The 22812-nt window shown below is 39.8% G+C and overlaps 1 non-coding gene across 1 annotated transcript; it reads left to right on the top strand.

Moving 5' to 3' along the window:
* The first annotated feature begins 22302 nt into the window (after positions 1–22302).
* LOC112719386 (small nucleolar RNA R71) lies at positions 22303–22406 on the top strand. The gene has a single exon (XR_003161689.1). It is a non-coding gene; the product is annotated as a small nucleolar RNA R71 (small nucleolar RNA).
* Positions 22407–22812: the final 406 nt, after the last annotated feature.

Here is a 22812-nt window from a genome sequence, read left to right on the forward strand (position 1 = left end):
CATCACCCTTTCCCTCTCAACCCTCTCTTTGTCTCTTACCAACCACCGTCACGGCTTCCGTCACCACTCACCAACCTTAGAGTCATGACGGTGCTGCGCTGCTTCTCGCCTCTCGGTGATGACGAGTTAACGACCCTCAGTGACAACAAACGCGAAGTGCGACAACGGTTCTCTGACCCTCAACGACGACGACTGGTTTTCCTGTCTCGGTCACGACGGTGTTGTCCCCAGTCATTCTCTTCTTCTCTGCCGCTAGTCTTCTTCTTCTTCTTTTTCTTCTTTTTCTTCTCTTCTTTGACCTCTGCTCAAGCTCAGGTAAATAATTAGTGTTCTGATTAAGGATTTTGATGATTGGAACTTCTGATTAAGGGTTTTAATAATTGTTCTGATTAGGGGAGGTTCTGCGATTATTTGTTTTTTAATTAAGAAGCATCGTGTTTTACTTTTACTTTCTTTTTGGTTTTGATGTTTCCCAATTATTTTCAGGTTTTCAGGTACTGTGGTTGCTGTGCTAAGGGGTTGTTGGTTTATGGACTACTCTGATTTCCTGAAATTGTTGATTTCTATTGTTGTTTGGTGTACTACTTACATTGATGTTGCATTTCTTGATTTCTTTCCATCTGTTAATTGTCTTACAGCTTCCTGAGCTTCAGAGAGGTTAGGGGAGATTGTTTGAGTTAGTTACAAATGGTGTATTTTAGCGGAGAAGAAGAACAAAGAAAATTTTAGCAGAAATTATTAGAAGAGATTTAAAAATGAATGGGATAAACACAAAGATGACTTATGACAGGGCACAACAGCATTGGTTGTTTCATGTATCTAACTCTAGTTATTGTTATTGTCTTTGTTGTTTCGTGTATTGTCTAATCTTTGTAAGCTATCTGCACTTAGTGGGACAAGATTATTAAACTTTGTTTGCAAATTTCTTTCTTTTAATTTTGTTTTTTTAAAAGTGGGTTCTTGTAGTTTTGAATCTATTAAGATTTTTTTGGGTGTCTGATTTTGTTTCCTCTTATTAGTCCACATGTTGCTCGAGTTTGTATAAACACTGCATACACTAATTACTGTTAATTTAATTTGTTGTCTTTGATTTCATGAATAGCTAGTCGTGCAATTGAGTTGAATAATCATTCTTTACTACATGGAAAAGTGATAAGGGTCATGTGGTCTCATCGTGATCTTGATGTGAGAAAAAGTGCAGAGGGAATGTTTTTGTTAAGGTATATGTCTATTTGTTTGCAACTTTGATACACCATACTTAATCATATGCCATGATCAATATCATTTTTAAAGTGAATTCTTTTGTTTTTCTTGTACTGCGACAGCACTTAGTTGAATCCATAGATAATGCAGGATTACATGATTTATTTCAAAAGTTTGGAAATATCTTGTCCATCTTTGGGAATTGCTTTGGTGCTTCAAATTGGTTTAGAGGGAGTGTTGATAGTGATACTGCTGAGAAGCCATGGGAAGAAGGTAATAGAATTGAGGTTGTGACTAATTGAATGATGTTGTGCTTGATTTATTGAATGATGATGATGCTGAAAATTCTATTTGTTAGAGTGCATAATTTGTTGAAAGGCTAAAAGCCAAGTTTCATGATCGAATTAATTAATGATACATGCTAATGATTATTTGAGATGATGCTGGGCTATTTGTTATATATAATGCAGTAAATTCACGATAATATATGTGAATTGTTTAAGTGATTTGTGGCTGGATTGCTATGTTGAGTAATGCAGAAATTGTTGATTTCATTTGAGTATGCTTAAATGTGAAAAGTGACAAAAAATGATTAATCCTGAGCACTTGGGGTTGATTTAATCTTTCCAAAAAGTTACAATAGGTAAAAGAAAGTTAGAATGCAACGTTAGAGTAATTGAAAAGCTAGGAATATCAATTTTTGACCTCTCAAAACCCAAGGTTACATGTTGCAGAATTATGCAGTTTTGGGCAGCAATTTGTGAACAAAACTGGGAGCAATATAGCCACTCAAAATGAGTGAAATTATTTTTCTATGAAACCTTAAGATGTCTAGATTATTCTCCTAAAATTTCAGAATTTTCTGATGTGTGGTTTAGGAGATATGATTTTTAGAAAATGGTCATTTTCTGCAGAAACAATGCTGAACGAATTCTGGAACAACAACTTCAAAACCACATATATCAATACTCTGAAACTCTTTAGAGGTGAAACCAAAGAGGAATGAAATATTAGGATGTCCAAATTTTAGAACAATTCGAATTTTATAGAGAAAGTTCTGTCTTCTAGAAGCAGGACTGTTCACTACTGCGACAGCACCCTTTCCTTAAAACAAAACCATATTTTGAGAGGCATAACTTTTTTAGAGAAGTGAAAATGCTCTGGGACTTAAACTGGGTGAAAGATAGGTAAGTCTGGTTCAACCACACCAAATTTTAGGAGAATCTAACCAAAGATGGATTTTATATAATTTTTCTAAATTGGTTACTGCTTGCTGTTTTTCTGAAGTGTACTAAATCAGTAGCCGGTTTTTAAAAAATCATATAAAAGGTGGTGAATAAATATTTATTTGTTGGCAGAATATGTATAGGAATCTTTGACATTGATTCTTTCTATTCTACCATTTTTTAAATGCCTCAAAGTTGGTCTTTGGCATACATTTAATCATCATATTTTAAGATGTTATGTACTTAGTAAAGGACCAAAGGGTAAGTACATAACTAATTATGCATAAGAGTGGAATGATGATGAAGTTCCATGTGGAGATTTTAGCTGAACGGTTATTAAACGGAAGCTGGTAGTTTCTTAATCCATACAAAAAGGAATAAGACTGATTCTGGGTTTATGTATGCTTGTCACTGTTTGTGAAAAGCTGGTGCTCTTGGTGATTCTGTCACTGTCTCCCGTGAGAAGAACAAGAGAGGATTAAGGTTGGTAGCAAAGCTTAATTTTTTCCCCTTAATTTTTTCTTTTCTAGTTTTTACATGCATTTGAAGTCTTCCATGCTACTTCCTTACTTTGCTTTCCTTTCTCTGTTTTTATGTTTTTTCCCACTGTTTTCCCCTTCTTGGCATGTTGAGGATTTTGCGAGTTTTTCTTTTTTTTTTTAATTTGAATTTTAAAACTGTTGTTATGAATTGTATAAGTAATTGTGTATAATCAGTATGAACTAAAAGCTTTCAATTTGGTGTTTGTTACATCCCTTATCTCTTTATATGGTTTTGTGTTTTTAGTAACTCGTAATTTCCATTTTCCGCTTTTCCTTCTTCTTCTTAATTCTCTTGTATAACCAACCCAAACCTTGATTATCTTGGTTGCTATAGTCTCATGGGTGATGTTGTGTTTCTGTGATAATTTCCTTGCTTCTTTTATTCCTCTGAATATGATTGTGATTTTCATTCATTTTAGGCCTAAAATATGACTATATAGCCGTCAATCTCTTGAAGGGAGAGCAATCTCATCCTGGTTTGTTCCCTTCCTTTTATTTTCCTCAAGATCGTCACTACTTAATCCCCAATCTCCTGCTAACAAAAACTATAAATAACAAGTAATGATATGCTCTCTTGGATTCAGTTTGTCAAATTGGAAACTTGAAATGGTTATTTTGTAAGGGAAGTTTGTTTTAGGGGTCAAAATTGTAATCTTTCCTAAATTTCTGGTTCTTTGTAGATATGAATTTTGTAAGAAAAGACTATTTTACATGTGCAGTATTGTAACACCCGGTCTAACCGAAATTAATTAAATAATGAGTTAAGTAGGAGCGAATATGATTGGAATATTTGGCAATTGGAATTTGATGATTTAAATATAATATTTGGATTCAGTGAATTTTTCCGAGTCGGAAGACATAGATTTCTGCGTAAAAGTGCGCAGTGGAATTTTGACCGACAGTACCGGCTGAGACTTGTCTGGTACTGCAGCTGAGAAAATTGATCATGAGTAAATAAGATTAAGAAATGAGGAATTATGATTAGGGGAGGTAGAAATATTTAAAGTGCGATTTGGAGCGCTAATCTTAAAGGTTTTGGCCCAAAATTGGGCCAACGGACAAAAATAAGTGAACCGGGCCTAAGTGGGCCCAAGACCCAACATATATAAACATTAGTTATGAGCATTTCAGCTCATTTTACCCTAAAAAGAAGGGTTGGGGCGCTGAATTAAGAAGAGAGAAGAGAAGAGAGAAAACCTAACTCTCTTTGATCTTCAAACCACAATAACTTGAGCTACGGAGCTCCGATTGACGAGCCGTTTGCGGCCACGCGTCGCTCTTCTCATCCTCTATAATTCTATCTAAGTTTTGTGGTGAGTATTCCATTCATCTCTGCCCAGTTTTCGAAATTCCCCACTGTTACACGTTTTTGGGAAGTTAGTGTTGAAATTTTGTGATTTTGGGTGTTTAGGGATACTCCAACATGGATTCTAAGTGGGTTCTATCCCTACTTCATATGGGCTGAGGTAAGAAGTGCTCAAACCCTTGTGATTTATCATCTTTATGAGCCCTAGGTTGATGTATGCATGTAATATTGGTTATGTTAGTGCATTTGATGGTTTTGGTGCACGATTGGGAGATTGGTGTTGCTTGAGGAGCTTTGGTGAGGCTTGGAGCTAAGGTTGGTGGAGACTTCCAAAGAAGAGGCTCAATTGATTTGGCTACAAGAGGTATGGTTTAAGTTTCATTTAAGTACCGTGTGGTGTGATGAAAATTCCTAGGCTAGATACCCCTAGGATTAAGTTTGGATTGTGTAAATGGTTGGTGCTAATATGCATAGTTGGTATGTAATGTGAATTAATGATTGGGTTGAGAATTGTGTGGCCTTGTATGTTTGGTGTATTGAGAATTGAATGTATGGGGTAATGAGTATTGATTTGTGGTTTATGCTTTTAAATTGTGAAATTGGGCCGGAGGCCGTGAATTTTGGGCTGGAGGCCGAGAAGAGGTAAGGAAGGTAAGTTGATGTGTGCATTGTATGATGACATAATTATTGGATGAGTTTTAAATAATGAATATATGAATGATTGGGTTGGTTATTGAATAATAAGGTTTGAGGAGTTGAAGTGTGGAATTTGGTAATTTTGGGTGAAATTATGTAGATGAGGTATGTTTGGTTTTGGTTGGGATATATTATGTGGTAATATATGTGATTATGATTATTGATGCCTTGATGGTATGATGATGCATGAGAGATATGTATGTTGTGATATATGCTTGAGGAATGATTAAGGTTGATTTGTGGGTGAAACCACGTGATAGTGAGTATGATATTGATTATGTATAATGATGACCGATTGGAAATAGTATTGTTGGAAATTGGGATGGGGAAGGATGTGTGACATGTTAATGTGTTTGTAATTTCGCCATTTGTCGAAATGGGTAAAAATGGTTATATGGCGGTTCTGTGAATCGTGGTAAAGTATTAATGTATGAGTTGAGGAGGCTTGATGTTGATCTTGGTATATTTTGATTGATTTCAAAAAGGGTTAAAAATTGGCATGTTTTGGTTGATTTTGAAAAGAGTTGAAAATGGCTTGTTTTGAAAATGGCACTTTGTGGTTTTGTATGAAAAATATGGTTTTTGGGCATACTTTGACAGGACATAACTTGGACTACGGATCTCTGTTTTGTGCCAAATTTGTTTAGAAATGAAATTGGATCCGGGATGTCCATGCCGTTCGAAGAACGGGTGAAAAACGATTTAAAATGAGAGAGTTATGTCGGTCGGAAGATTGGGGGTTGAATCTGTGAATTCTGCAGCTTTTAACTTAGAAAATTTTTAGCAAAATGACCCTCCACGCGTAGGCGCACTTGGCGCGTACGCGTCGTTCTTCGAGAAGGCACCATCCACGCGTGCGCGTGGTGTGCGCGTGTGCGTCGATGCGCTGCACCCAATGCCCAGCCATTTTCCCGAGAGTTGTGTCAGAGTTGTGCCAGTTTTGTGCCTGGGGCGCAAATGCACCCACGCATACGCGTGGCTGACGCGTACGCGTCGTTGTCTATTTTTTTAATCAGCGCGTCCGCGTGAATGGCGCATATGCGCCGATGAGTTTTGTGGCCATCCACGCGTGCGCGTGGAGTACGCGTACGCGTGAACCTGCTTTCATGCCAAAGTTGATTTTTGAGTTTTAAAAGTCAAATCTCATACTTTTAAGCCTCCGATCTCACCACTTATATCTTAAATCGTTATGATATGCCTAGCTATGAGGGAAGGAGTTAGGGGATGTGGTAACTTGCGAGTGAAGCAAGGGAAAAGTTATGATCAATGATGATCAACGATGATTATATGAGATATGGAGGATGACGGTAGGAGTACCGTGTATGCTATGAGCCGAAGGGCTATATCTATTGATAAATGGCTGGTTTTTGATTGAACCATGAGCCGGATGACTGAGTTATTGCCGGGTCACGGCAAAGCCATTATTGATTATGGCTGAGTATAAATACATATATGATTAATGAATGAATGTGTTAAATGGATAATAGTGGAAGATGTTGAAATGTGATGTGTAACCCCGGGTAATAGGCAGTGGCGTTGTCCACTTGCTCCGGGTATGAGACGGAAAAGGATGTTTATGATAAATGAGTTAATTATGGAGTTTTGAATGAATGTATTTGTGATACCTGGGTAGTAGTAAGGGTTGTGGTTCGTCCTACTTGCTCCAGGTTAATGTTTGAGATTTGATAGCAATGAGGATTGATAATATGAATTGAGATTGAATGAATATATGTTTGAGATACCTGGGCAGTAGCAAGGGTTGTGGTTCGTCCCGCTTGCTCCGGGTTAATGCTTAAGATACCTGGGCAGTAGCAAGGGTTGTGGTTCGTCCCACTTGCTCCAGGTCAGAGATTGTGACGCCTGGGTAGTAGCGGCAGTAGTGGCGAATCCACTCGCTCCAGGTTGAGCTTTTAAACACCCGCCTGGGTAGTAGCCCAGTAGTGGTTGTTCCACTGGCTCTGGGTTGAGCGGGTAGTAGCAAGGGGGTTGTAGCTCAAACCTACTTGCTCCGCAAGGGGTGTTTCTGTCCAATGGTTAGCTACCAGGACATGTCGGGTTGGCTATATAACCGACAGATGATATCATCAGCCATAGGGCAGGCATACATCATTTGCATATGTTTGAATTATTTGGGTTTGCCTATTTGTTTTGGATTTCTACATCATATATGCTATGCTACCTGATTATGTGCTACTTGTTCTACTTGTACCTTATTTGTGTATTACTTGTCTGTATTGCTTGTGTTTGTACAACTGGGAGATCCCTCATGTTGGTGTCGCTGGATGTTGAGGGCTGTTCTTGATGAGATGAATTGATGATGCGATAGCATGATGATGATGATTTTTGGAATGAGATAATTTGAGCCCCCTGGGTAGACGCAGTGATGTGATTTCACTAGCTCCAGGCGAGGGTATGATGTATTGATATAGAGTTGCTGAGACAGAACAACTGGTGATGGTTTTGCTTATGATTCTGAGTCTGATTCGTGTAAGAATCAGCGAGTTGGGAAACATGTGTAACATGAACTAGATTTAGTATCCCCTTACGACAGATGCCTATTCATGGATTAGTGAGAATCTAGGCTGGATATTTAGAGAAAAGGAGTTTATGATGCTTAGTGAGTTTTTATTGCAGTGCATTGTATTTATTTGGCACTTTTACCGTACTGGGAACCCATGGGCCCGGAGTTCTCATTCCGTATATATCTCTTGTTTTTCAGATACAGGTTCAGGTGCTCAGAAGTGAGCTGCGGTTCGTCTGAGAAACGGCGAAGATATTTATTTTCTCTACTTTGTGTTTTCCTTAGAATCTCTCCACCTTTGTTTTGAAAAGATTATATTATGTGTTGAACTATTTTGGAACTTGCCTATAGAGGCTCTTATGTTTCCTTTGGGAGAGATTAGGATGTACTGTTGTCAGTTACTTTCATACTGTACCCTAGCCGGCCTAAACTTCGCGGGTCGCGACTAGTGGCTATTTACTTATGTTATATATATCTATCTATTATCTATCTCTTAATCTCCTTTATGCCTTGTCCATATATCGCTTTCGGCTTCACGTTTTATCTTTTCGTTGTCGAAACGTGAGTGATACGTCTTCACGATTTTATTTCTACTCTTTTCAGGCTTCTCGATCAATACTCCTTTCGAAATTACCTATGTTTATATATTAAAAAAATCCACCTGAGAGTCGTACCACCATAATATCATTAACTTATGACTCGAGCATAAGGATTTGAATATTAGGGTGTTACATTATGGTATCAGAGCAGTTCGTCCTCGTGAGTTTGAGGGATGGAACTGCTTATGCTTCAATGCATACTCTGAGTTTGTGCCTGTGCTAGTTAGGGTATCTAACTGATACATCTAGCATGAAGTCCATGAGTGTACCTTTGGTACTTTGAAGCACTATACTTCCGATATTGAGACTGATCAACTTGATATCGATTGTTTGGTGTGTATAGGAACCATATGGCGCCTCGTGGACCCGGTCGGGGACGTGAGAGAGATCGTTCTAGTACACAGGAACCGGAAATCAACTCGAATAACCCGGTAAACCTTATGGCGGCGTTGGAGAATATGGCTGCTGCTATGCAGGCCACTGCGGAGGCCCTTGGGCAACAGATAAACAATAATGGCAATGGCGGAAGGGAAGCTCAGGGCCCGATGACACTGGAAACTTTCTTAAAGGTTAATCCACCTAAGTTCAAGGGAACCACCAATCCGACTGAAGCTGATACTTGGTTTCAGGCCATGGAGCGAGCACTGCAAGCGCAGTTGGTGTCTGAAGAGCAGCGTGTTGAATTTGGTACCTATCTGCTCATGGGGGAAGCATCGCATTGGTGGCAAGGGGCTCGACGTCTCCTGCAACAGGGGAATGATCCTATCACTTGGGATGCCATCCAGGTGGAATTCTATAAGAAGTACTTTCCAAATTCTGCCAGGACAGCCAAGGAATTGGAGTTACTACAGTTGAAGCAAGGTGCTATGTCCGTATCTGAGTATACAGACAAATTTGAGGAGCTATTCAGGTTTTCCCGCACGTGTCATGGAGCTTCGGAAGACTTCGAGGAATGGAAATGCATTAAGGATGAAGGAGGGCTTCGGAGCGACATCTTAAGTTCAGTGGGACCAATGGAGATCCGAACTTTTTCAGAGTTAGTGAATAAGAGCAGAATTGTTGAAGAGTGTGTGAAAAAGAGGGTTGCAGAGGAAGGAAGTCATAGAGAGCACAACCAAGGATTCGCACCAAGGGGTCGAGAGTTTAAGGAGAGAGGATACATACAACACTTTCCCCAAGGACGGAATAACTTTGCGACGAGTGAGGAGTCCCAAAGGAATGGTAAGGGAAAACAGGCAGCGGCTGCTTCTAATGTTTTGAGCTGTCAGAGGTGTGGAAGTCATCACCCAAATAGGCCATGCCGATTGGGGTTAGGCGTATGTTACAAGTGCGGGGTACCAGGGCATGTATCAAGAAATTGCCAACAAGGAGAGAGTCAGGATGCGGGTCGATTGCGGCAGTAAGACTGAGGTAATTTCAATAATCAAGCTTAAATGGTAGTGTGTGATTTTATAATACCGCCTGTACAATAAAAACTCGGAATGCCGAGCTTAATATTAGACAGAGAAGCAAACCGGATGGTCCGAGTAAGGAATTGCCTTAATACAAATGGATAAATGCCTGTGATGTAAATGATTTTCTGTTAAGAATGATGTGTTGTGTTTGTTATATAGTTGGTTAATTTCTGAATTTTTGGTGAAACGGATTGAACCCGTGACTTTTAGTTCCTTTGATTTAAATAGATAAGGAATGGTCCTAAATGATGGATTTGGAAACGTTGATTTGAAATACCAGTCATGCTAAGTTGTGGTTGGGTACTTGAGGAAATTATCATTGATGCATAGTCGGATTTAGATGATGATTGAGTGCAAGTTGTCGTGTTCGAGAGATGAGTGCTATGATGTTTGGTCATGGTGACCTTGGATTTAGATCAAGATTTGTAATGATCGGTTTCAGAGGAATCGTTTGGAAACCTTTAAATTGCAATACTGATGCGGTACTGAGATTTGGTTTGAGGGAACCCGTGACGGATGGTAAACTCCAATTTTTGGGGAGGTGCTGTTGAATTTCTTTTTCCCAAGAATTTGAAGGAGTGTTGGTTATATTTTTGAAAATGATTTTTGATCTGGGTGACTTCAACAAAAGAGATGTGTCTCGAAAGCTTTTATAGATTAGTAAAAGAAAGCGAATTCTTAAGAGTTTGTCAGCTTCTTAGTCCAAACTCATTGAATTCTAAAAACGAAGAAAGCTTTGATTAATTATAGTGATGTGGGATGATGGCTATGATTAACGAAGATGGCAATATTATTGATGACATGATTTGAGATTTAATAGGGTGTGGGTTGATGAGACGATAAAAGTAAGGAACGAGGCTGTTGGTCGGTGTTGAACGAATGACCGAGACCCTTGAAGATAGAAAAATCAGAGCGCTGTAGCGGAAGCGCGCAGAGTAAAAGGACATTGGAACTGTTATGTGTTGAATATAAAGGCAGACTACGAAGTGATGCATGAAATTTTCGAGGGCGAAAATTTCTGTTAGGGGGGTAGAATGTAATACCCGGTCTAACCGAAATTAATTAAATAATGAGTTAAGTAGTTGCGAATATGATTGGAATATTTGGCAATTGGAATTTGATGATTTAAATATAATATTTGGATTTAGTGAATTTTTTCGAGTCGGAAGACATAGTTTTCTGCGTAAAAGTGCGCAGTGGAATTTCGACCGACAGTACCGGCTGAGACCTGTCTGGTACTGCAGCTGAGAAAATTGATTATGAGTAAATAAGATTAAGAAATGAGGAATTATGATTAGGGGAGGTAGAAATATTTAAAGTGCGATTTGGAGCGCTAATCTTAAAGGTTTTGGCCCAAAATTGGGCCAACGGACAAAAATAAGGGAACCGGGCCTAAGTGGGCCCAAGACCCAACATATATAAACATTAGTTATGAGCATTTCAGCTCATTTTACCCTAAAAAGAAGGGTTGGGGCGCTGAATTAAGAAGAGAGAAGAGAAGAGAGAAAACCTAACTCTCTTTGATCTTCAAACCACCATAACTTGAGCTACAGAGCTCCGATTGACGAGCCGTTTGCGGCCACGCATCGCTCTTCTTATCCTCTACAATTCTATCTACGTTTTGTGGTGATTATTCCATTCATCTCTGCCCAGTTTTCGAAATTCCCCACTGTTACACGTTTTTGGGAAGTTAGTGTTGAAATTTTGTGATTTTGGGTGTTTAGGGATACTCCAACATGGATTCTAAGTGGGTTCTATCCCTACTTCATATGGGCTAAGGTAAGAAGTGCTCAAACCCTTGTGATTTATCATCTTTATGAGCCCTAGGTTGATGTATGTATGTAATATTGGTTATGTTAGTGCATTTGATGGTTTTGGTGCACGATTGGGAGATTGGTGTTGCTTGAGGAGCTTTGGTGAGGCTTGGAGCTATGGTTGGTGGAGACTTCCAAAGAAGAGGCTCAATTGATTTGGCTACAAGAGGTACGGTTTAAGTTTCATTTAAGTACCGTGTGGTGTGATGAGAATTCCTAGGCTAGATGCCCCTAGGATTAAGTTTGGATTGTGTAAATGGTTGGTGCTAATATGCATAGTTGGTATGTAATGTGAATTAATGATTGGGTTGAGAATTGTGTGGCCTTGTATGTTTGGTGTATTGAGAATTGAATGTATGGGGTAATGAGTATTGATTTGTGGTTTATGCTTTTAAATTGTGAAATTGGGCCGGAGGCCGTGAATTTTGGGCTGGAGGCCGAGAAGAGGTAAGGAATGTAAGTTGATGTGTGCATTGTATGATGACACAAGTGATTGGATGAGTTTTAAATAATGAATATATGAATGATTGGGTTGGTTATTGAATAATAAGGTTTGAGGAGTTGAAGTGTGGAATTTGGTAATTTTGGGTGAAATTATGTAGATGAGGTATGTTTGGTTTTGGTTGGGATATATTATGTGGTCATATATGTGATTATGATGATTGATGCCTTGATGGTATGATGATGCATGAGAGATATGTATGTTGTGATATATGCTTGAGAAATGATTAAGGTTGATTTGTGGGTGAAACCACGTGATAGTGAGTATGATATTGATTATGTATAATGATGACCGATTGGAAATAGTATTGTTGGAAATTGGGATGGGGAAGGATGTGTGACATGTTAATGTGTTTGTAATTTCGCCATTTGTGGAAATGGGTAAAAATGGTTATATGGCGGTTCTGTGAATCGTGGTAAAGTATTAATGTATGAGTTGAGGAGGCTTGATGTTGATCTTGGTATATTTTGATTGATTTCAAAAAGGGTTAAAAATTGGCATGTTTTGGTTGATTTTGAAAAGAGTTGAAAATGGCTTGTTTTGAAAATAGCACTTTGTGGTTTTGTATGAAAAATATGGTTTTTGGGCATACTTTGACAGGACATAACTTGAACTACGGATCTCAGTTTTGTGCCAAATCTATTTAGAAATGAAATTGGATCCGGGATGTCCATGCCGTTCAAAGAACGGGTGAAAAACGATTTAAAATGAGAGAGTTATGTCCGTCGGAAGATTGGGGGTTGAATCTGTGAATTTTGCAGCTTTTAACTTAGAAAATTTTTAGCAGAATGACCCTCCACGCGTAGGCGCACTTGGCGCGTACGCGTCGTTCTTCGAGAAGGCACCATCCACGCGTGCGCGTGGTGTGCACGTGCGCGTCGATGCGCTCCAACCAATGCCCAGCCACGCGTACGCACCCACGAGAGTTGTGCCAGAGTTGTGCCAGTTTTGTGCCTGGGGCGCAAATGCACCCACGCGTACGCGTGGCTAACGCGTACACGTCGTTGTCTATTTTTTTTAATCCGCGCGTCCGCGTGAATGGCGCATATGCGCCGATGAGTTTTGTGGCCATCCACACGTGCGCGTGGAGTGCGCGTACGCGTGAACCTGCTTTCATGCCAAAGTTGATTTTTGAGTTTTAAAAGTCAAATCTCATACTTCTAAGCCTCCGATCTCACCACTTATATCTTAAATCGTTATGATATGCCTAGCTATGAGGGAAGGAGTTAGGGGATGTGGTAACTTGCGAGTGAAGCAAGGGAAAAGTTATGATCAACGATGATCAACGATGATTATATGAGATATGGAGGATGACGGTAGGAGTACCGTGTATGCCATGAGCCGAAGGGCTATATCTATTGATAAATGGCTAGTTTTTGATTGAACCATGAGCCGGATGACTGAGTTATTGCCGGGTCACGGCAAAGCCATTATTGATTATGGCTGAGTATAAATGCATATATGATTAATGAATGAATGTGTTAAATGGATAATAGTGGAAGATGTTGAAATGTGATGTTTAACCCCGGGTAGTAGGCAGTGGCGTTGTCCACTTGCTCCGGGTATGAGACGAAAAAGGATGTTTATGATAAATGAGTTAATTATGGAGTTTTGAATGAATGTATTTGTGATACCTAGGTAGTAGTAAGGGTTGTGGTTCGTCCCACTTGCTCCAGGTTAATGTTTGAGATTTGATAGCAATGAGGATTGATAATATGAATTGAGATTGAATGAATATATGTTTGAGATACCTGGGCAGTAGCAAGGGTTGTGGTTCGTCCCGCTTGCTCCGGGTTAATGCTTAAGATACCTGGGCAGTAGCAAGGGTTGTGGTTCGTCCCACTTGCTCCAGGTCAGAGATTGTGACGCCTGGGTAGTAGCGGCAGTAGTGGTGAATCCACTCGCTCCAGGTTGAGCTTTTAAACACCCGCCTGGGTAGTAGCCGCAGTAGTGGTTGTTCCACTGGCTCTGGGTTGAGCGGGTAGTAGCAAGGGGGTTGTAGCTCAAACCTACTTGCTCCGCAAGGGGTGTTTCTGTCCAATGGTTAGCTACCAGGACATGTCGGGTTAGCTATATAACCGACAGATGATATCATCAGCCATAGGGCAGACATACATCTGATGCTACGATTTTAGGAAATTGCACAATCGGAAAAAATTCCTTCCGGCAAGTGCACCGGTTATCGTCAAGTAAAAACTCACAATAGAGTGAGGTCGAATCCCACAAGGATTGGTTGAGTGAGTAATTCGGATTAGAAGTGTGTTCTAGTTGAGCGGAATCAAGATTTAGATGAGAATTGCGGAATGTTAAATTGCATGAATTAAAGAGCGAGAAGCTAAATTGCTGAAATTAAAAAGGGATCGGGGTGATTGCATGAATTTAATTGCAGAATGTAAAGAGAAAGTGGTAGATCAGAAATGGGGAATTCATTGGGTTTCAGGAGATATTGAGATCTCCGAATCAAAACCTTTTTATCCCTTCCTCAACCAATGCATTCATTGAATTTTGCTTCGCAATCTTATATGATTGGATCCCAATCCCTTGGCTCACCAATTCTCTCTAAAAACAAACAAATTCCCAATCCCTTGGTTTAAATGTTCATAAGAAGAGATGACGCTCGATCACTGATTATACCACACAGTTTCATGAACCACAATTTGGTAGGATTACATGTCACAATCTCCATCCAAACCCCAATCCAATTCACTGTGAGAAAGCTTCTCTAGCATGAATCCTCCATTCCTTTCCCAAGGTTCCGAAGGATTCCAATTATGGATAGTTTCTTTCCCAAGACAACTAACCAATGGAATTAGATCGATAAGCTTTCTAACAAAATTCAAGAGAAAAGATTGAAGAAGAAGATAAAAACTATTATTGATTCATTGAATTACAATAGAGCTCCCTAACCCAATGAAAGGGGGTTTAGTGAGTCATAGCTCTGAATTCAATTACAAAAAGTATCAAAACTAGAAAAAATGATCCAAAAGTCCCTTCTAACTTAAATTCTATCCTATTTATACACTTTCTAAATTGAGCTTCTGTTGTGTTTCTTGGGCTTTGAGGCCTTTCCCTGATTTCCTTTTGCTTTGGGTTTATGATCCATAATCCTGATGAGGCTGCTGATCCAATTCTGTAACATTCATTGAGCCAACTTAGTGATAATCAAGTAATGACACATGATTCAACAAATTGAAATTCCAGACTCATCAATTCTTCAGGCCCAATCTCATAAACCATGATATTCAATTGGGTTTCATACCAGAGTACGTTTAAGTTAATGTTTGTGCTCAAATGCTAACTTAAACTGCAATATCTTTGGCCCAGAAACCTTTTCAAATAGTGGCGTTTAAGTTGCAGTTTAAGCTTCAGTTTAAGATTAAACTGAAGCTTAAACGTGGAAATGGAAGAAGGCAACCCTGGAGGGTAAAGTAGTCGAACACGTTTAAGCTTCAGTTTAAGGTTAAACTGAAGCTTAAACGTGGAAATGAAAGAAAGCAACCCCAGAGTGTGGAATGGTCGAACACGTTTAAACTCCAGTTTAAGCTTAAACTGGAGCTTAAACGTGGAAATGAAGAAAGCAACCCTGGAGTGTGAATTTGGTCGAACACGTTTAAGCTTCAGTTTAAGGTTAAACTGAAGCTTAAACGTGGAAATGAAGAAAGCAACCCTGGAGTGTGAATTTGGTCGAACACGTTTAAGCTTCAGTTTAAGGTTAAACTGAAGCTTAAACGTGGAAATGAAGAAAGCAAACCTGGAGGAAAATTTTGGTCGAACACGTTTAAGCTCCAGTTTAAGGTTAAACTGGAGCTTAAACGTGGGAATGCTCCCTGGTGCATTTCTCATTTCTGGCGTTTAACTTCCAGTTTAAGGCTAAACTGGAGGTTAAACGCCACTTTCAGCTTTTCACAGCCTTCATGATTTTGGCGTTTAAGCTCCAGTTTAAGCTTAAACTGGAGCTTAAACGCCAGTTCCCAGCATTATATGGCTTGGCAGTTTAAGTTCCAGTTATGGCTCAAGAAAATGCATAAAACAACTAAAACTAACAGAAAAATGCTAGTGAAACTAGCCTAAGATGCCTTGGCATCACAACACCAAACTTAATACTTGCTTGTCCCTAAGCAAGTCCTGAGTTATTTGAGAAGAAAGTATGAAATAGAAAGCAATTACATTGGCTATATTAGTAAGCACTTGAAGTTCATCAGAAGGGTTTTATGCAGAAAGTTGCAGCATCACTTTTTCATACTTATCAAGCAAGATTATCACTTTTTCACTGCATCCATTAAACACTGCTATGGCCTCTTGTTATTCTTATGTCCTTGGCACTTTTCTCTTCTTTGTTTTTCTTTTCTTAGAGCTCCTTTGCTCCTTGTTTGCTCAGTGTCATGTGTTGCACAAGCCTTTGGCATTTTCTTTTTCTTATCAGTGCACTATACATATCCACTACATGCATTTTAGTTCACATTTCTTCTTGAGACATTGGTGCCCAGCACCTCTTTGTGTGACTAAATGTTTTGTATTTAGGTTGCTCTTGATAATGGACTTTTGGTTGATAATCCTGGGTTAGTTAACCCAAGTTACCAAGTGTTGAAACACTCCTCAGAACCTATTCATCCAAGCATATCCTTAATACATAAACACCACAGGCATTTGTCTCAGAAGTTCAAACCATTGGTGCCTAGCTTATTTTCTCAATTTTTTTTTTGCTTTTTGGTTGCTCTTTTTCAGTGGCTTTTTCTTCTTCTTTTTCTTTCTTTTTCATGGCCAAAGACATTTATTCATCAAGATCCATAGACAGTATTCAAACTTCTACACAAAAATGATAATTCTACACTCAATTTCCAGTGAGCTGACTAAACAATCAAGCATGCATACCTCCACTTAATTCTACTTGATTTGTCACTAATTGAGCCAAGTTACTTTTGTTCAAACTTTTCTTTTATATTTTTGAAACAGAACAAGCATGGCAAGCATTTGTTTAATAAGGTGAAGTTATATCCAAACATCTAGGCATTCACTTTATTCAAAGCAGTAAACCAACACTCATACTAAAAACTTCACATTCCAGAAAGATTCAACAATTACAGTTTAAACCAGAACAAGCATGCTTTTGTTTGCCTTTTAAAGAATGGTCAAGGAACAACACCACCTTGTGAAATTTCTTGTTTTCTCTTTGTTGCCAGGAAACAATTTGATTTCTCCTTCTTCTCCTAGTTGTTGCTTCATGTTCTTTCTAAGATCCTTGTTTCCTTTCCTGCAAAGAGTGATGAAGTTGCTTGCTTCTCAAGCACTTGAGTGGTTAGCTCAATTATGTATGGGCAAGTGTCTGAGACTTAAGTTGGTGTGTGAACACCAAACTTAGTCTCCTACTTACTCCTCTGCTCTTTGAATCCTTGAATTCTCCTTGGAATGAAGTTGCTGCTAAGGATTTTAAGCATTTTTGTGATTGCTTAGAATGGTTGTTCCTTTCATATAATTCAAAGGTTGTTGTGTTCAGTTGATCTGTATGGTGGAACACCAAACTTAGAGTCACACATTCCCCTTTGAATTATTGATCCACGAATTCATTGTTTGGTGTGAAACACCAAACTTAATTCTTTGCAATGCACAGAAACTACTTCACCTTTTTATTGAAACAAATAAAAGAAACAGCAAAGGAGTATTACCTCAGGTTGGGTTGCCTCCCAACAAGCGCTTCTTTAACGTCATTAGCTTGACGGTCAGCTTCCTCAGTTGAGGTGATATTTAACCTTGTCCTTCTCCTCCACATCTCCCAAGTAATGTTTGAGTCTTTGACCATTCACAGTGAAGGTTCGTTGTGACTTTTCTTCCATGATTTCTACTTGTCCATATTGGGAGACCTTGGTGACAAGGAATGGTCCAGACCACCTTGATTTTAACTTCCCTGGAAATAGCTTCAGCCTAGAATTGTAGAGCAATACTTTTTGTCCCTCTTCAAATTTCCTTGGGGCTATGTTGCTGTCATGCTTCTTCTTTGCTCTTTCTTTGTAAATTTTGGCATTCTCATAAGCTTCAGCTCTGAATTCTTCCAACTCTTGAATTTGCAACATCCTTCTTTCTCCAGCAGCTTTGCTATCCAAGTTCAAGAGTTTCAAGGCCCAGAATGCCTTGTGCTCTAACTCCAGTGGCAAATGGCAAGCTTTTCCATATACTAGTTGGTAAGGAGACATTCCAATTGGTGTTTTGAAAGCTGTCCTATATGCCCAAAGAGCATCATCTAGCTTAATCGACCAGTCCTTCCTTGAAGTTCCCACAGTCTTTTCCAGGATTCTTTTGAGTTCCCTATTAGATATTTCGGCTTGCCCACTTGTCTGTGGATGGTATGGTGTGGCTACCTTGTGTTTGACTCCATATTTTAGAAGCAATGCCTCTAATGGTTTGTTGCAGAAGTGGCTTCCTCCATCACTGATGATTGCTCTTGGAACCCCAAAACGGCAAAAAATGTGTTTTCTGAGGAAGTTCATGACTACCTTATTATCATTGGTTGGAGTTGCAATTGCTTCAACCCATTTGGAGACATAGTCTACTACCACAAGAATGTAATTATTTGAGTATGAGGTGGGAAAGGGTCCCATAAAATCTATCCCCCATACATCAAACAATTCAAGTTCCAGAATGAATTGTTGTGGCATTTCATTTCTTCTTGGCAGGTTCCCCGCTTTCTGGCATTCATGGCAGTGCTTCACTAGTTCCTTTGCATCTTTGAAGATAGTGGGCCAATAAAAACCACACTGCAACACCTTAGCTGCTGTTCTTTCTCCTGCAAAATGTCCTCCATAAGTGGAGCCATGGCAGTCCCATAAGACTTCCCTTCTTCCTCTGATATGCATCTTCTGAGTATGCCATCCGAACATTTTTTGAACAAGTATGGTTCGTCCCAGATGAAGTATTTGGCATCATTTACCAATTTCTTCCTTTGATGCTTGTTAAATTCCAACGGCAAACTCCCAGTGGCCTTGAAGTTTGCTATGTCTGCAAACCAGGGTGCTTTGTGAATTACCATGAGTTGTTCATCAGGAAAGCACTCATTTATATGTGTGCTTTGTGTGCTTCCTTCTTCACATGGTATCCTTGATAAATGGTCTGCCACCTTGTTCTCTACACCCTTCTTGTCTTTGATTTCAATGTCAAATTCCTGCAACAAAAGAACCCATCTAATAAGTCTTGGTTTGGATTCTTGTTTAGCAAGTAAGTATTTTAAAGCTGAATGATTAGTGAAGACAATGACTTTAGATCCAATGAGATAGGATCTAAATTTGTCAAATGCAAAGACTATTGCCAAGAGTTCTTTTTCAGTGGTTGTGTAATTCCTTTGGTTATCATTCAAGACTTTACTGGCATAATAAATCACATGTACCAAATTGTCTTTCCTTTGTCCTAACACTGCCCCAATAGCAAGGTCTGATGCATCACACATCAGTTCAAAAGGTAAGTTCCAATCAGGTGGGGCAATGATAGGTGCAGAGGAAAGTTTTTGCTTCAAAAGTTCATAGGCTAGCATGCAATTTTTATCAAATACAAAGTGTGTATCAGAGACAAGCAAGTTACTCAAAGGTTTGGTTATTTTAGAAAAGTCTCTAATAAACCTTCTGTAAAAGCCAGCGTGTCCCAAAAAACTCCTAACTGCCTTGACATTACTTGGTGGAGGTAGTTTTTCAATGAGTTCCACCTTAGCTCTGTCCACCTCAATGCCTCTATTAGAGATTTTGTGGCCAAGGACTATTCCTTCTGTGACCATGAAATGACACTTTTCCCAGTTTAATACTAGGTTGGTCTCTTGGCATCTCTTAAGCACCAAGGCAAGGTGGTGTAGGCAGCTAGGAAAAGAATCTCCAAACACAGAAAAATCATCCATGAAAACCTCAATAAATTTTTCAATCATGTCCGAAAAGATGGACAGCATGCATCTTTGGAAAGTGGCAGGTGCATTGCACAATTCAAAGGGCATGCGTCTATACGCAAAAACTCCATATGGACAAACAAATGATGTTTTCTCTTGATCTCTTGGATCAACTACTATCTGATGATAGCCTGAGTATCCATCCAGAAGGCAATAGTAAGCATGTCCTGCAAGCCTTTCAAGCATCTGATCCATGAATGGGAGTGGGAAATGATCTTTTCTGGTGGCTTCATTGAGCTTCCTGTAGTCTATGCACATCCTCCACCCAGTGACAGTTCTTGTGGGTATGAGTTCATTCCTCTCATTTGGCACCACAGTTATGCCACCTTTCTTGGGAACTACATGGATGGGACTAACCCATGGGCTATCAGAAATGGGGTAGATTACCCCTGCCTGCCATAACTTCATGACCTCCTTTTGTACCACTTCTTTCATGACGGGATTCAATCTTCTCTGAGCTTGAATGGAGGGTCTAGCATCCTCTTCTAACAAGATTTTATGCATGCATATGGATGAACTTATCCCCTTCAAATCAGCTAGGGTCCATCCAATGGCATCTTGATGAGTTTGTATCACCTTGATCAATTCTTCTTCCTGTTCTTGGCTCAGGGCAGAGCTAATGATAACAGGATGGCTCTCATCACTACCCAAGTATGCATACTTGAGATTAGGGGGCAATGCTTTGAGCTCAGGTTTTGGTGCTTCCTTCTCTTCTTTCACTCTCTCTGGCATGCTTGGCATGGTTGTTTCAGCAGCCTTGATGTCACTAACTTCAATATCCTTGGTGAACTCCTCCTCTGCCACTTCCTTTGTTGTTTCCTCAAAAGTTTCTTGTACTGCAATGTCCACTACATCCACCCTCATACATTCCTTTAGTGATTCTGATGGATAGCTCATTGCCTTGAATACGTTAAACACCAATTGCTCATCATGTAGTCTAAGAGTGAGTTCACCCTTTTGGACATCTATGATGGCTCCAGCAGTAGCCAAGAAGGGTCTTCCCAGGATTATCGAAGCTTTGGCTTCTTCCTCCATATCTAACACCACAAAATCGGCAGGAAATATAAAATCTCCCACTTTCACCAACAAATCCTCAACTATCCCATGAGGGAATTTAAAAGTTCGATCTGCCAATTGGAGGGCCATTCTTGTTGGTTTGGCTTCCTCAATCTTCATTCTTCTCATCATTGTTAAAGACATCAAATTGATACTGGCCCCTAAGTCACACAAGGCCTTCTCCACCATGACTTTTCCTATGATGCAGGGGATTTGGAAACTGCCTGGATCCTTCAATTTCCGAGGCAATTTGTGTTGAATGATGGCACTGCATTCTTCAGTCAACAACACAGTTTCATCATTTCTCCAGCTTCTCTTCTTGGTCATTAATTCCTTTAAGAATTTTGCATAGAGTGGCATTTGCTCTATTGCCTCAGCAAACGGAATGTTGATTTGAAGCTTCTTGAAAATCTCCAAGAATCTGGAGAATTGGCCATCCTTTTCACTTTTCATCAAGCGTTGAGGATATGGTGCTTTGGGTGTATAAGGCTTCAGGACTTCTTTTTCTTTTTCTTTTGTTGCAGACGGTGTAAAAGATTGTCCCTGTTCCTTGTCTCTCACATTTTCCTTTGCTTCATCCTCTGTGGTTTCCTTTGAGATCTCCTTTAGCTTCTTTCCACTTCTGAGGGTTATGGCCTTACATTCTTCCCTTGCAATAGCCTTGGCAGCATGAGAAATGCTTGGCCCAGGGGTTTGCTTAGATAAATACCCAATTTGATTTTCTAGCTTCTGGATGGCAGCTCCTTGGTTTTGCAAGTTAGAATTTACTTCTTCCTTAAAGGCTTTCAATTCGGTTATGTCTTGACCCATGGTTGCAAGCATTCCTTCTATCCTGTTTAATTGATCTTGAAATTGTTGGTTCGGATTAGGTTGGGCAGGTTGATTATTTTGGCCATGATATGGTGGTTGGGAGTAAGTGTTTTGTGTGGCTTGGTATGATCTTTGGTTGGAGTTTTGGTATGTGGAATTGTTATGTTGGTTGGGGTTGTAAGGTTTGTGGTTTTGTGGTTGGGTTTGCTGGTTTCCCCACCCAAAGTTTGGGTGGTTTTTCCAGCCTGGGTTGTAAGTGTTGGAATGTGGATCATATGGTTGCCTTTGTTGATTTCCCACATAGTTGGCCTCTTCCCAATCACCTCCTTCAGTGCTGACTTCCTCTTGATCTTGTGTGTGTATTGCAGCCACTTGATTTGTTTCTAATTTCCTGGTGAGCTCTGCTAGTTGCTTGGCAAACACCTTGTTTTGGGCTAGAATTGTATCAACATGGTTCAGCTCCATGACTCCCTTAGTGTTGTGTCTCTCTGAAGCATAGTAGTACTCATTCTCAGCCACTGTCTCAATCACTTCAATGGCTTCTTCCACAGTCTTTTTCCTGTTCAATGAACCTCCTGATGAAGGGTCTACAGCCTTCCTTGATTCATAAGAAAGTCCATCATAGAAAATATGTAATTGCACCCAGGCATGGAACATGTCTGGTGGGCATTTCCTTGTCAAATCCTTGAACCTCTCCCATGCCTCGTAGAGAGTTTCACCATCTTGTTGTCTAAAAGTCTGAACCTTAGATCGAAGCCTATTGACCTTTTGTGGGGGGTAGAAACGTGCCAGAAACTTGCTTTCCACCTCATCCCAGGTTGTTAGGCTCCCCCTTGGGAATGATTCCAGCCACTTAGCTGCCTTGTCCCTAAGTGAAAATGGGAACAAGAGCAGTTTATAGGTATCTTCCTGGACTCCATTGGACTTCACAGTGTCGCAAATTCTCAGGAATTTTGTGAGATGTTGGTTTGGATCTTCATTAGCACTCCCACCAAATGAACAATGATCCTCCACCAGTGATATTAGCTGTGGTTTGAGTTCAAAATTGTTGGCCTGAATGGGTGGTTTCTGAATGCTGCTACCACAATTCCCAGAGGTTGGGTTTATGTATGAACCAAGAACCCTCCTCTCGGGAATGGCATTGTTTCTATCAGCTCTCTCATGG

Source organism: Arachis hypogaea, chromosome 10 (assembly GCF_003086295.3).
Source record: "Arachis hypogaea cultivar Tifrunner chromosome 10, arahy.Tifrunner.gnm2.J5K5, whole genome shotgun sequence".
NCBI lineage: Eukaryota > Viridiplantae > Streptophyta > Magnoliopsida > Fabales > Fabaceae > Arachis > Arachis hypogaea.